This window comes from Phascolarctos cinereus, unplaced genomic scaffold (genome assembly GCF_003287225.1).
Source record: "Phascolarctos cinereus isolate Bilbo 61053 unplaced genomic scaffold, phaCin_HiC Scaffold_2;HRSCAF=192, whole genome shotgun sequence".
Lineage (NCBI taxonomy): Eukaryota > Metazoa > Chordata > Mammalia > Diprotodontia > Phascolarctidae > Phascolarctos > Phascolarctos cinereus.
The window spans coordinates 259,191,951-259,207,244 of record NW_027555625.1 but is presented as its reverse complement, the minus strand read 5'-3'; the positions used below and the strand labels follow the sequence as shown (position 1 = coordinate 259,207,244).

Here is a 15,294-nt window from a genome sequence, read left to right as displayed (position 1 = left end):
TTTTTATTCTAGTGGCTCCCCTGTCCCTAAATCTTTTTTGATTAGATCAAGTTTTCTTGGGGGCTTTCTGACGGAAACAATCTCCCATGATGAACAAATTGTAAAATAACCCCCTTTGCATGAAACAGCTACATGTGAGCAACAGTTGCTATCATTCAACCAATCCGGATTCAATCAATCAGCAAGCAACTATTAAGCACCTACTGAGTGCCAAGTAATAATGCTAGGTGGTGGGGATACAAACACACACACAAAAAAATTAAATAGTGCCTTCCCTCAAGAAGTTTACATTCTACAAGAGGAAAACAATATGTGTGTCACTGTGTGGAAACATCTGAAAGGGTTTGGGTTTTCTCAACATCTAAGAGGTTTCTTTGGTCCCATGATTAATTGTGATAATTTCAGCCCTTAGAAAAATATTAAAAGCAAGTTTCTATGTTTAAAAATGAAAGTTCAATTGCTGCTCTGAAATATAAAATATACAACCAGGTTCCCATGTGCACATGAACCACAACAGTATCACCTCCACACTGTGATTCAGAAGTGTTTTGTCTCCTAAAAATCTGATCCACGACCAAATTTTCTTCAAGGTACCCTTCCCCTTCCCACCAATAGTAGGTGGAGTCTGATAAACTCACCCCCACTGAAGTGTCAGTGACTTGGTGGAGAGGAAGTATTTGTATTTTAAAAGCAGAAATTGAAAAAGGTTGAATTGCTTTCAGTGAAATTTCAGCATCACTGGGGAAGATACTTTGAAGCTGAGGAAACATCCCAGCTGCTCAGATCACAGCATGTAAGTAATGTCACATTTGGCCAGCGGGAAGGGTTATCTCTATCTCTAAACCTGCTTCTATGAACAGCAATGTTTCCTTTAAAAAAATAATATTGACTGTGGCTAGTGTTTTCAGTGAAGAGGGGAGGGAGAGAACAACTAGAATCCTTACTACTTACAGGCCCAGAAAAGGCTAAGGAAGTGAAAGCTCTGCTGAAAATATTTTCCTCCCAGACCTTTTATATCACTATGTAGTCAGCTCCCCAAATGGAAACTACCTCTACCAATGCAAAATGGCAACTCATATGTAAATTATGTCTGGAGGGTTTTTAACCTGAACTTTTAAAAGTATTTTTTATTTTCAGTATAATTGTTTTCCTTTATAATATGTATTTTATTTTACGCATTTAGAAGCATTCTGAGAAAGGGTCCATACACTGCCAAAGGGATTCATATCACAATACACAAAAGGTTTTCCCTGTTTTATAGGCTTGCCCAGGGGCACTGAGAGATTATGACTTGCCCGTAGTTACATAGCAGGTTTGTGTCAGAGGTGAAACTTCCCAACCTGACCCCAACTCCAACCATCTACCCACTATACCATAGAATCTTAGACATAGAGAATATCAGAGCTGGAAAGGACCTCAGAGATTATCTAGCCCATTGGTCTCCGTTTTACATATGAAGAAACTGAGGCACAGAAAAGACATGTTACTCACAATTAGCTGGTATCAGAGAAAGCCAGTATGACCTTAAACCATTTTCAGCTTAGAGACAGCATGGTAAATGCACAAAAGCCATGGATGAGTAATTAGGTAGACTAGGTTCTCACTCCAATTGTACAATTAATTTTCTGTCTCCTTGGGAAAGTCATTTCCTCTCTATGGGCATCAGTTTCCTCATCTGTAAAGTGATCTTGAGAAGGAAATGGCAAACCACTCCAATATCTTTGCCAACAAAACCCCAAATGGGGTCACAAAGAGTCAGATACAGCTGAACAACAAAACTAGATAATTTCTAGGAGTATTTCTTGCTCTAAAGTTCTATGACCCCAGGATTGCATATTTTATTGTGACATTAAAAGATAGGGAAGGGGCAGCTAGGTGGCGCAGTGGACAGAGCACTGGCCCTGAAGTCAGGAGTACCTGAGTTCAAATAGCCCTCAGACCAAACACTTGAAACTTACTAGCTGTGTGACCCTGGGCAAGTCACTTAACCCCAAACTGCCTAAAAAAAAAAAAAGATGGGGAGTGATCACAGGCAAGCAGTTGCTATCTGTTGTACTCTAGTACTAAAATTTAGGTCCACTCAGGAAAACTAGATTAAGAATCAGGGAAGTGCATTTTTGTATTCAGCCACTGTGCTGAATACAGAGCATGCACAGAAATGACCAACAAGCAAGCACCTATGTCACTTGCATATAAATCAACACTGTACTAATGATCTCTATTTATCCCATGATCTGAACTTTGTGCTGACATATTAACAGTTGGGTTGATGCTGTAGTTAAATATTCCCTCTCGCTATCACAACGTTTCCCCTGAAATAGATGCTTTGGAATTCTAAGAGACCCATGTTGTCATCAATGTGGGTCTTGTCTCCCCTAGTACAGACCGCAGCTCCTTAACACCTCCATATTGTTCCAGAAATTCTCCATGGAGAATTCACCTAGAGCACTGGAGTCTTTCCTCTGGTTTTTATATCATTTTAGAGGTACAAATGCAGCACTTTGGCAATCCACCTGTTGAATACTGAAAAAGATTTTTTTAAATGGCAGTCATTCAAAGCATTGTTTGCAAATAATCAGGTAACATCCAATTCCATGTGGAGGCAATATCTGACCAAAGCCCCATCTCCCTGTAAGGTCATCTCTGTTTGTTCCACAAGAAACACAATAGAAGAGAGTCATAAAGAACAAAAGAAGGAAAAAAGACTGGACTGGATATCTTTTTTTTTCCCAACAGACCTCAAATTAAATGAAGTCTATGAAATTTTAAATACATTCTGGGGTTTGCTGAGAACCATGCTTAGAAACAAAGAACAGGAAATGGATGGAGGACCAGTGAGAGACAAATGAAGCAACAGATTTGGGTTGACAGAAGAGAAAAGACTTAGATGAGTTACTTATTTTACTAACAAGTTATCCTCCATATGAAATGCTCTGGGTTTGGGATTGATTCTTTTGTTGTTGTGTTTGTGTTCTTTATTTTTGGTTTTATCTCCCCCGTTCCAAAACCAACTGAACTTTTCTATCCTAGAAGGCATCCCAGCCAGTCAAGCAGCAAGTTTGTATTTCTTATTCAGAAAGCAATGTTCTGGCTTACCTCTTTGAGGGGCTCACACTTTCAATATTTCATATGCAAATCTCCAGCTCCTGTATCTGGTTTAATTTGCTCTACTGAGCACAGTCTCCAGTGATAAAAACAGCTCAGCTTTGAGGTTCCTGTTTCACTCTAGAAAGGACAAAATTTTCCATTTGCAAAAAAATTATTCTTTCCATGTTGCTTTGTTTTCTTGGTGCACCTATTATGTGTAGGCATGATAATAATAGCTAATAATAGTTAACACTCATATAGTGCTTACTATGTGCCAAGCACTGTGCTAAGCACTTTACAATTATTATCTCATTTGATCCTCACAAAAACCCTGGGAGGTAGGTGTTATTATTATCCCCATTTTACAGTTAAGAAAGCTGAGATAAATAGAGATTATGTGACTTACCCCGGGTCACGTAGCTAGTTATAAGTGTGTGTGCCTCTATTTGAACTCAGCTAAATCTCAAGTCCAGAATTCAATGCACTGTGCTATCTCACTATCAGGGAGAGACTTTATTTATTTATTGTCTAGTTCAACCACACTTTTTTACAGAGGAGGAAACTGTGGCCCAGAGATGGGAAGAGACTCACCCAAGGCTACATAGTATAAATAGCCATGTACTATGAATTAGGAGACATGGGTTATGGTTTAGGCTAGGAAGTAAGAGAATTTCACACCCTGGAATAGGCTGAGTATAGGCCAGAGGTGGATATGCACAAGGTATATTAGGGAACAGTGAAGAGACCTGCCTGGTTAAAGTAGGGCTTAGGTAAGGAGGAGAGAAAGATAAATTTGGATGGTAGCTTAGGGTCAGATCCATCACTATGTCTAGTGATGGCCCTTGAGCCTTGAATATAAAGAATTAGGAATGTAAAGATTAGGAGCTTGGACTGTTTTGTAGGCATTAGGTAGTTATTGTAGATTTCATCAAGAATCCTTGATGAAAGCCAAGTTAATTCTAGAAAACATATTGGAGTCTGAATTTCTAGTTTGTCCTACTTTGAAAATGATATTATTTGTAAAGAAAAGTGACTAGTCTTTCCATGCCTTTTGATTTAGCAATTCCACCAGAAGGCATATACCCCAAAAAAGTACTAAATAGAAACAAGACCAATGATGGGGGAGTGGCTGAAAAAATATGACATATAAATGTAATGGAGTTTTACTAAAGCACTAGAAATAACAGATAAGAATTTAGAGAAACATAGGAAGATTTCTATGAACTGATGTAGAGTGGAATAAGCAGAACCAAAAGAACAATATTCATGATGATGACAACAATGTAAATGAAAAGCTCACTAAAAGAAAGTCCAATTCTGAGGAAGTGAAAATCAAGAAAATCCCAGAGAATAAGTAATAAAAAATTCTTCCCTCTTCCCCATGGCTTTGAGATAAAGGCTTATGCAGAGGTAGGGTACCTGTGGCCTTCTAGGTCCTCAAGTATGGCTCTTTGACTGAATCCAAACTTCACAGAACAGAACTGGATTTGCTTTGTGAAGTTTGGATTCAGTCAAAGGGCCTCACTTGTGGACCTAGAGGGCCGCATGTGGTTCCAAGGCCTCAGGTTCCCCATCCCTGAACTATGGGGACATTCTATCCACTGTCAGATGGTTTCACTGTAGCACCTTTTTGCTTAATTGCTTTTCTTCATAAAATGGAGGGAGGCTTTAATTGTCAAGTGTAGAAGAGTCTGTTAAATTGACTGTCATTAGGACAAAATATATCAACAAAATGATGCTCTTTTTAAGAGAAAGAGGGAGGACTATGTTATTATCTATCACAGTCATCAACAATTACATTTTCATGGAGTGGAGTTTAACTGTCCAGGGCTTCTGTAGGGGCATGGTAATGAAAGGGTTTGTTTGTATCTGTGGGGGCACTAGAGAAGTTTATGTGTGTGTAAGAGAGAGGGGTGAATGTCTTGGTATTCCTTTATTACCACTTGGGTTCCACTATTTGAATCATCTCGCTATCTCAAAGGTTATCTAGTTGCCATGGCAACAATACTACTTTAAAATAAAGCAAAATCCTCCCTCCCTATCCCTATTCTTTGCTACCTCTTCTGTCTCCTTGGGAGGGCTGGCTCATAGCTTAATCATATGCCTGTCACTAGGTTCAGAGAGGACTTAGAAGTACCCATGTCACCTGTACCCTCCACTCCACCCCCTTGCCCATAGCAAAGGAACAGGGGTAGTACAAAGAAGGAGGTTTAAAAAAGAAATCCATCTCCTCTGAGGATGAGCACCAGGAGGTAAAGCTTGGTTAGGTCAGTCCCCAGAGGAGAACAGGGGAGAATAAGTTTCAAAAGCATTGTTTTTTCATTCACATCCTCAACCAAACTATGTGCAGCAGAAAGAGGCAGAGGAGACGGAGGTGATGGTTTTCCCAGTACTCCTTGGAAAGGAATAGAGACACAATGTGGAATGGCCAGTCAACTGGAACACAGTGTGCGCAACATTGACAAGCTAGAATGTGTCCAGAGGAAAACAACTGAAATGGTGAGGAGTTTAGAAATCATGTTAGATGAGGAGAAATCGAAAGAACTGAGGCTATTTAGCCAAGAGAGGGAGATTTTTAAGGGGAAAAGGATAGCTTTTTTCTAACATCTAAAAAGTTGTCATGAGGAAGAAGGAGCAGATATGTGATGTGATGTTCCATAAATCGGGATGAAGGATGGATATTATAAAAATGCAGATTAGGGTTTGATATAAAGAAGAACCTAGGCTAATGAGCAGAAATGCTTGGGAACCTCTGAATGGGGTTAGAATGTCACCAAATGGACCTTAGAATATAGACTATCAGAACTGGAAGAAACTTTAGGGATAATATGCTAGGACATAGAATTTCCAGATTAGGATGGACCTTAGAACACAGAATCCTAGAGCTGGCAGTAACCCTAAAGATGAGCTGACAGCATACAATTACATCTGAAAAATCTAATAGAATTTGAGGCTGCATTAACAGAGGCATGGTATAACAGGGGTTCTTAAACTTGGATCCATGGACTATAGATAGGTAGATTGACAGACACATACATACTACATATATACATAGTTATAGTTTCATATAAATATCCATATATAGTCATATTGTACTTATATGTATAGTAATACAGTTTTACATATAATATATATAGATGTGTACAACTACAATATAATCCTTTTCCTTTATAATTTATGCATTTTATTTTATTCATTTAAAAACAGTATTCTGAGAAGAGTCTATAGGTTTCAGAAGACTACCAAAAAAGTCCAGGACATGCAAAAAAGTGAAGAACACTTGGGTAAAGAATGCTGGAGGTGACAGTCCCATTCTTCTGCTCTAGTCAGACCTCATCTCTGGTATTTTATTCAGCAGTAGGGAATCACATTTAGAAAGGGTACTGACAAACCAAAGTAAAAACAGAGAAAGATGAATAGCACACTGGAAGCCATACTGCATGCTGCCACACCACGCAATGCCAACAAGCGCTGCCAGAAACCACCTCGGCTCAGAATCAAGGCTATTGTATGTTATGAATTGCAGTGTTTTTTACTGTACATACAAAACTTTCTGCTCTTACAGAAACATAATAGTTTAGTTACAGAAAATAAAGACTTTTAATGTTTTCCTACCATCATTCCTCAGCATGTAAATGTCAAATTAGTATATCTTTGGACTGTATTGTGTCAGAATGTTTTATTTTTTAAATTGCTGTTATCTACTTCTTTTATAGAAACATAAGTGTTTAATTGCAGCAAGTAAAGACTAATCCCTTTAATAATATTTCTCCATCATCACCACTATATGTGTATGTGTGAACATTCATTTTTTAAATTAAGCATAAACAAATGTAATTTAATAAACTAAAGTTAGTATTTATTCGAGAAATCATTAGCTATATTAATTTATATTTTAGGACACAAATATTTTTGTTATGGATAAGTGGCTAAATTTAGACAGAAGAGGTAAAAATACTGATGACAATGTGGCAGAGTCTTTGCTACCAGGTTGTAGTCCACCTAAATTGACAAGAAAAAGAAAATATGTCAAATCTTTTTTGCAATGTGGATTTACTTCTAATAAGGATGATGTGTACAAAAATCTTTTTGCTTAATTTATAATGAAGTTTTGGCCGTGGAGAGCATGACACAAGGCAAACTAAAATGACATCTTAATGCCAAGCATGCAGCATACTGCAATAAACCAAAGGAATATTTTGAATGACTTTTAAATTCTTCAAATAAAGAAAAAACAATGTTTTGAGAAATTTGTTACTGTCAACAAAAAGTATTTACTTGCATCTTATGAAACTTCTTATTTAATTGCAAAAACTAAAAAGCCCTACATGATAGAAGATCTTGTGTTACCTGCTGCTATTAAAATGTCACAAATAGCTCATGGGAAAAAGTATGGGGATGAAATTTGTAAAATTCCTTTATCGAATAATGCTATTTCCAAAAGAATTTCTGAAATTAGTCATGACCAATTCCAGAAGCTTATTACTAGGCTTAAGGGCAGCCCAAAGTTAGTAATCCCATTAGATGAAACAACTGATATTTTTAACATGGCATAGTTGTTACTTTATGTAAGATATGTTTATGTAGGAAGCATACATGAGGAACTATTGTTTTGTTGCCCTTTAGAAGGGCACACAAGAGGGGAAGATATATATGATAAAGTTGACAAATTTTTCACAAATGAAGGTTTACAGTGGAAAAATTGCATTGGAACCTGTACAGATGGTGCTGGAGCAATGACAGGAAAGAAGATAAGATTTGTAGCAAAATTTAAAACTGGTGGCAAAGAATACATCATTTTTATTCACTGCATGATACGTTGGAACACACTCATAGACAAAAAAAAAACACCAGTGTTAGATGCTGTGCTTCACAATACTTTCAAAATCATTAACTTCATTAAAAGCCATGCCCTTAACAATCATTTGCTTTCAAACCTTTGGAAAGACATGGACCTTTATTACAAAAGCTTATTACCACATGCAGAGGTAAGGTGGTTCTTAAGAGGGCAAAGTTTACACAGATTATTGAAATTGAAAGATGAAGTTCTTATATTTCTGACTGAGCAGAAATCCAATTTTGTTAATATTTTTCATAATGACTTATGGCTTTCAAAACTGTGTTATTTGTCAGATATTCTCAAAAAAACTCAATGATTTAAATATGTCACTTCAAGTGAAAAATTGTAACATTTATGTTAAAAGGTAAAATTGAAAGTTTTACTAAAAAAAGTTAACATATGGAAAAATAGGGTGGAAATGGTTCTTTAGAAATGTTTACAGCTACAGATGATTTTATAATTGAAAATAACCTTCCCAAAGATTTAATTTTAACAGTTATAATTGATTATCTGAAGTGCCTGGAGAAACAGTTTCAGAAATACCTTCAAATTTTTATTCTAAAAAACTAAGTTGGGTTCATAAATCATACTCAATTAAAGCAAAAAATTTCAGTCATCTGCCACTAAAAATTCAAGAAGAATTTGCCAAGTTATCAAGTGACAGGTTTAAAACTTGAGTTTCCTTAAAAAATCATTAAATGAATTTTGGCTTGAGATTAGGACAGAATTTCCAACAATTTCTGAAATGGCTCGAAAGATGCTTCTCCCATTTTATACTATGTACTCATGCAAAGCGGCGTTTTCAGCATTGGTAATTATAAAATCAAAATATCAATCAACTCTGAAAAATGTTGAAGATGTTCTATGTCCTGCAGTATCAAATATTCCACCAAGATTCAATTCTATATATAAAAATAAACAAGTATATCTATCCCATTAGTATGCAAATTTGCTTTCCTCATTAATGAATGGTAATAATTATATGTATACCAAAAATTATTTTAAAATTAATTTCTTTATGATTTATTATCAGTAAGTGTTTGATTTGTGTACATATTTTATATACCTATATACCCAGGATTGCGTAAAAATTTCTCTGGTAAAAAGGGGTGACAAGTGGAAAAAGTTTAAGAAGCCCAAGTCTAGATGACCACTGGTCAAGGGTATGTAATGGGAATGCCTCTTCAAGTATAAATCAAGCTGGATGACCTTTGACCTCTGAGGTCCATTTCAACTCTACTGTTCTATGATACTGTGAGGTCATCTTAATTCTGCACCAAATAGCTGATCCCCCTGGAAGAGGAGGGGGAATAAACCCCTTAAATCCACCAGAAGCCTAGCAGCCCCCAAGGCTAACTACTGAATCCTACTGACTAAGTCACTTTCTCTTTCTTTTCTGAGAGATGATTCCACTATAGATCTTTATTTTTTTGGAAGGAGAATTTTTATGGGTCAGGAGATGATCTGGAAAGCAGAGCTGAGGTGTGCAGAAAAGATGACCACTCTCCAAAGGACTTTTCCTTTCAAATTCCACAACAATCACCTGCCACCAATCAGCGTAGGAAATTCTGATTAAAAGCAAATGATAAGGCATACTTGGACCTGGGACATTTTTCCCATGAATATCTCCCCCTGAAAGTTCCTGGTTTCCTAAAGGGTCAGTCTTCTTACTAAGAGAAGCATGGTATGGTGGGAAGCCCACTAAAGGACACCACTACTCTTCCAGGCACCCTCAGTTGCAACCTCAAAGTCATCCTTTATTGTTCATTCCCCTTCACCCCACACAGCAAATCAATCACCAAGTTTTGTTGATTTTAACTCCACAACTCCCTTTGCATCTGTTTCCTTCACCCCATTCACATAACCAGCACCCCAGTTCAAATCCTCATCACCTCTGAACCAGATTATTGCAATGTACTAATTGTCCTTTCAAGTCCTTTCTCTCTTTACTTGATCCTCTCTACAATTGCCAAAGTAATTTTCCTAAAGCACACATCTGACTAAGTCACTTTGCTGCTCATTGAATTCCAGTAGCTCCCTATTACCTCTAGGATCAAACACAGACTTCTATTTGGCATTTAAAACCTTTCACACTGTTTCTAACCTACCTCTGTCTGCCTTATTATACATGATTCCCCTTCACATCCCTTACAATCCAACCAAACTGGCTTTGTTACTGTTCTTTATACACCATACAGCTAGATGGTGCTGTGAATAGAGCTCTAGAGTCAGGAAGACTCCTCTTCCTGAGTTCAAATCTGACCTCAGACACTTACTAGCTGTGTGACCTTGGGCGAGTCACTTAACCCTGTTTGTCTCCATTTCCTTATCTGAAAAATGAGGTGGAAAAGGAAATAGAAAACCACTCCAGTATCTTTGCAAAGAAAACCTCAAAAGGGGTCACAAAGAGTCAAACATGACTGAAAAATAACTGAACAACAAAATACACAATACTCAGTCTCTCATCTCCATTGCTTTGCTTTCTCGATACCTAGAATGAATTTCCTCCTCATCTCTGCCACTTAGAATCCTTGGCTTCACTTAGAGACCTTCAGTTCAAGGGCCAACGGCATGAGTCCATTCCTATATGCCTCAACTATTGGTGCTTGTCCCTCAAAAATGACATTTTATTTATTTTACATTTATTTTGTAAATAAAAGACATAAATACACACACATATATATGTATGTGTGTGTGTGTATATATATATGTGTGTATATATGTATGTGTGTGTGTATATATATATGTGTGTATATGTGTATGTGTGTGTGTGTGTGTATATATGTGTGTGTATATATATGTGTGTGTGTATATATATATAATATATATGTATGTATGTATGTATGTATTATACACACACATTATCTTCCCTGATGAAATGTAAGCTCTTTTATCACAGGCACCATTTCATTTTTGCTTTTGTATATCGCTAGCCCATAGCACAATACCTGTGCTATGTGTCTGTGTCCTTGGTACCTTTAATAAATACTGATTTATTGTCAGAGTCAGGAGACCTCATTCTGAATCCTAGCTTTGAGCAAATTATTTAACTTCTCTAATGCTCAGTTTCCTCACTTGAAGTTAATAATATTTATGATATCAACCTTGAGGGGGAGTATGGTGTCATGGATATTTGTTCAAATTTTCAGTGCTCCCTGGCCAATCTTGGAGGCTCTAAGTTACAGAAGATGAGCTGCCAATCTGCCTCAGTGGTGAGAATTTCTACACCAGAAGTTGCTTACAGAATAAAATCACAAGCATGGATCAAAAACAAACAGACCCATCCACAGGACTATTTGGAAGAAAACACTTTGTAAACTGGAAAATGCCATATAATGATGAGCTATTATTCTTTGACCTGGATGGAGTAGTCCAAAGGCTGAGTGAGTGATGCTTCATTCACCCTTCTTTTTAAAAGTAATCCAGCCCATAGCTAAGCCTTTCTTGAACCTGTCATACTTTATCTCACTCACAGGGTAATGAAAGCCATGTGGCATTATGCAGGTCAGTCAGGTAGTCAATAAACATTTATTAAGCACCTATTATGTGCTAAATGGGGGCAGCTAGGTGGTGCAGTAGATACAGCACTAGGCTTGGAATCAGGAAGACTCAGCTTCAGAGTTCAAATCCAATCTCAGTCTGGATTTGTTAGGTGACCCTGGGCCAGTGACTTAATCCTGTTTGCCTCAACTCCTCATCTGTAAATAGTGAGCTGGAGAAAGAAATGGCAAACCACTCCAGTGTCTTTGCCAAGAAAATCCCAAAATGGGGTTACAGTCAGCCACATCTGAAACGACTAAACAACACAATGTGCTAAATGCTGAGGATAGTAATACAAGTTAAAAAAAAAAGACAATCCCTGCCCTTAAGTAGCTTACAATCTAAAATGGGAGAAGACAATATACAAAAGAAAGCTGAAAATGGGACAGATAGAAAGGAAAGGGGGCAGAGGCAACAGGTACGGGAGCATGTAGGAGAAATACAAAGAAGTCCCAAGAGTACTGAATTTAGACATAAGTCCTAAGAGTATTGAATTTGGACTCAGAAGACCGAGGTTGCAGTCTTCACTCTTGCCCCTAATTCACTATATGACCTTGGGCAAGTCATCTCACTAACCTTGGCCTCAGTTTCCCTACCTGTAAAAGGAAGGAATTAGATGAGATGATCTCATCCATATCTAAATCTATGGTACTTGAATTTTAAGGTCCCTTCCATTCTCCAGTTATAATACTCTAGGATTCTGAGTGTCTAGAATCCTGTGCGTTCTGCAGAAGTGAGAAGGGTCTTTTTTCTACCTGCCACAATGTATTGTGGAAAGGACATTACATTGGAAGCAATAAAAACCTGAATTTTGCTTTAATTCTCCTCAAATTAAATTTTTCAGGCTGTAAGGCACCACCCCTAGTTCTAGTATCCAGGACTGATGAACAAACCTGTCTTCATCCTCTCCATCATATCCATCAGTTTATAGACACAATCCTTTCCCCTCTAAGCCTGATTCCACCTTTCTATATTAAAAAAGGAAACATTTTATGATCTGGGCTCAGGCGCCTGTCCCTATTCCCCTGGATCATTTTTGGATGCCCTTCTCTGAACCCAAACATTCTCCATTTCTGATTAAAAGGCGTCAAAGTGAACAAGCCTGAACAGTGTGTGCATGCTCATTTCTCTTAGTGAAAGGGCGATTGTGTTGATTTATTTTATTCTCCAAGAGCAGGTTTAATCAGGTCTGGAGGAAGCAGCTGGCTCTAGGCTTGTCCATGTTGCTAAGTAACTTGTAGCCTGTCAAGAGTTTCTCTAACCTGATTCCAAGTTGCAAGAGAAAAGGAGAGAGACACTAGGTAATTGCCCCTGCTTCATCCTTCCTCTCACAGGCCACTAAGCCTTGTCAGTGAGACCGTGTACCTGTCTGACTGTCACACAGGTTGTACTGATTCTCAGGTCTAAGGGTTCACTGAATTGGCTGCTTATTTGTGCTGTGACCAAGTCATCTGATGGTTTTAACATCCCTGGTTATTTAGCTTATTAAATCTTGCATATGGTTAAAAAAAAAATGGAACACAGTTCCTTTTGCTTATGAAACTCTATCTCTCCTCCAATTTCTACCTATTTTTCAAGGCCCAACCTCAATTCCCATTCCTTTATGCAGGGGGATTCCTTCTGTGACTACACTAGCCTTCAATAATCTCCCACTCCTCTGAAATCCTACAAGTATAGTCTGTACCATTCTTTTGGCAGCTTGTATGTAACCAAGAATTGTTATCTTCGCATGTGTGACTGCATGCACCTTGACGTCACAGACTTGTTATTGGTAAATTCTCTTTGTGTCTAGTAAATTGTCCTGCATATAGTAGGAATGTTAATGAATAATGAATATTAAGAGTTTATTCATTGGTTTCTCAACAGAAAAAGTGGCGATTCTCACTTTAGGATCATAGATTTAGAGGTCATCTAATTCAACTCCCTTATTTTTTCTGGATGAGGAAACTGAGTCACAGAGAATTTAAGTGATTTGCTCAAAGTCACAGAACTCAATTCAACAAACATTTGCTAAGGACCTTCTAGGTGCCAGCACCCATACTAGTTTCTGGACCTAGTTTATAAAGCCAAAAATGGAAGTCTTTACCATTGAGTAGCTTACATTCTACTGAGGGAACATAACATATAAAAACCTAAATAAATACGAAGTGATTTTTAAAGAGTTCCATCTGATTGGGTTAGGCTACAGAGCAGAATGAGCAAATGCTTTACATAGGAGGAAGAGAAGAGGAAGAATTTGAACTCAGCTCCTCTGGCTCCAAACCCAGTAATAATCAATCACACTGCGCCACATTGTACTTTTATGAGAAGTTGGCTCTAAGTTCAGCTTTGGGGATTTGCTGAACAAGTGATGTACCTGCACGAAGACCTGAGCTGCCTTCCTTGGGCCCTGGTTATGTGACGGTTTAATGAGCCCCTTATGCTTAGGGGTGCTGTCATTTCTTGAAGGGGACAAGTTTTCATTCCCAGTGCTAATACCTTCCTAACTGAGGGAACACATGGCTCTTCTACTACTTTGCATTTTCTAATTTTAATAATTTTGTGCAACCCATGTTGGGTAAATAAAATTATTATTCCAAAAAAATCATTAACAGGGCCTGCCATTAATTCCCCTGAAATCTGTGTAATTAACTATATGTAACACAGAGGGCATTAAAGGATACATTTGCTAATCACCACTCCTCTGCTCAAGGTGCCTAATTAAATCTCCTTCCTGTTTATCCATTTATAGGATCCTCCAGAAAGCTACAAGCAACAGGAAAAAGAATTGTAATAAATCATCTTTTGTAATTTGCAGTGGGTGAAGTTCCGCTTCACTTATTTGAATTTCATTTTGATGGTTTCTCTCTGACTCCTTCCTTCTTTTCTTCCCCATCTCTTTCCTCCGTCTCTGGGGATCATGGGTTGTACCTTGGAAGAGTTCCATAGCTACTTCTACTTGGTGACCGTCTACAGAGGAAAGAATGAAAGACTAAATTAAGATGAAACCTCCAGCAAAGGTGTGGAAGAAATAGTACCATCATTTGGAAAGCTGAGGCAGTTCCTATGGAGATGAGAGAACATAGAAACCTTTAGGTATGGTCTTAGCACAGAGAAGTTCACCAAAATGTTGTACTATGGTAGGAAGAGCATTGTACTATGTTCCTTCTCTTTTCTTTTCAGTCAGGAGACCTGTATTCAAGCCCCTACTATTCTAAATGTATATATATGTGTTTCTACATGTGTGTGTACACATATAGAAACACATACATATACACATACATGCATGTATATTTATATGTGTGTATACATATGTATATATACATGTATATTATCAATAAATACACATGTATTGTATCAGTTATTTTGCCAAATACATATATATGTCATACATGTGTGTGTATATATATGTATGTATGTATGTATGTATGTATGTATGTATGTATGTATGTATGTATGTATGTATGTTTAACTTTGGGCAAGGAGTTTTTGTTCTCTAGGTCTCAGTTTCTTCCTGTAAAATGAAAGAGTTGAATTGTATGACCTCTAAGGTATATGCTAGCTCAAAATCTCTGAATTATAGAATGATCTATCTAGTATCCATAGGAATGAGATGGTCCATGCAAGTGAACTTCATAAACAACTGAAACCAACCCTTCCAAACACTGAAATGTTGTTTTAACCATCTTAGAGAAAATATTATCCATTTGCACCTACTCCTAACCTCACATAACTATGTTAAGAGAAGAATTTTGTAAAATACAAATTATTGTTGTGACCTGAGTTATAATTCCCTGCCTTATTAAACTGAGCATGCTGAGCACACTTCAAACTTCTTCAAAATAATT

At 37.4% G+C, this 15,294-nt stretch overlaps 1 long non-coding RNA gene across 1 annotated transcript; it reads left to right on the top strand.

Annotated features, from left to right (window-relative positions):
* Positions 1–697: 697 nt before the first annotated feature.
* Positions 698–8,358, top strand: LOC110205085 (uncharacterized). Its single transcript, XR_002323505.2, has 3 exons — positions 698–793; positions 5,438–5,586; positions 6,295–8,358. It is a non-coding gene; the product is annotated as an uncharacterized LOC110205085 (long non-coding RNA).
* Positions 8,359–15,294: the final 6,936 nt, after the last annotated feature.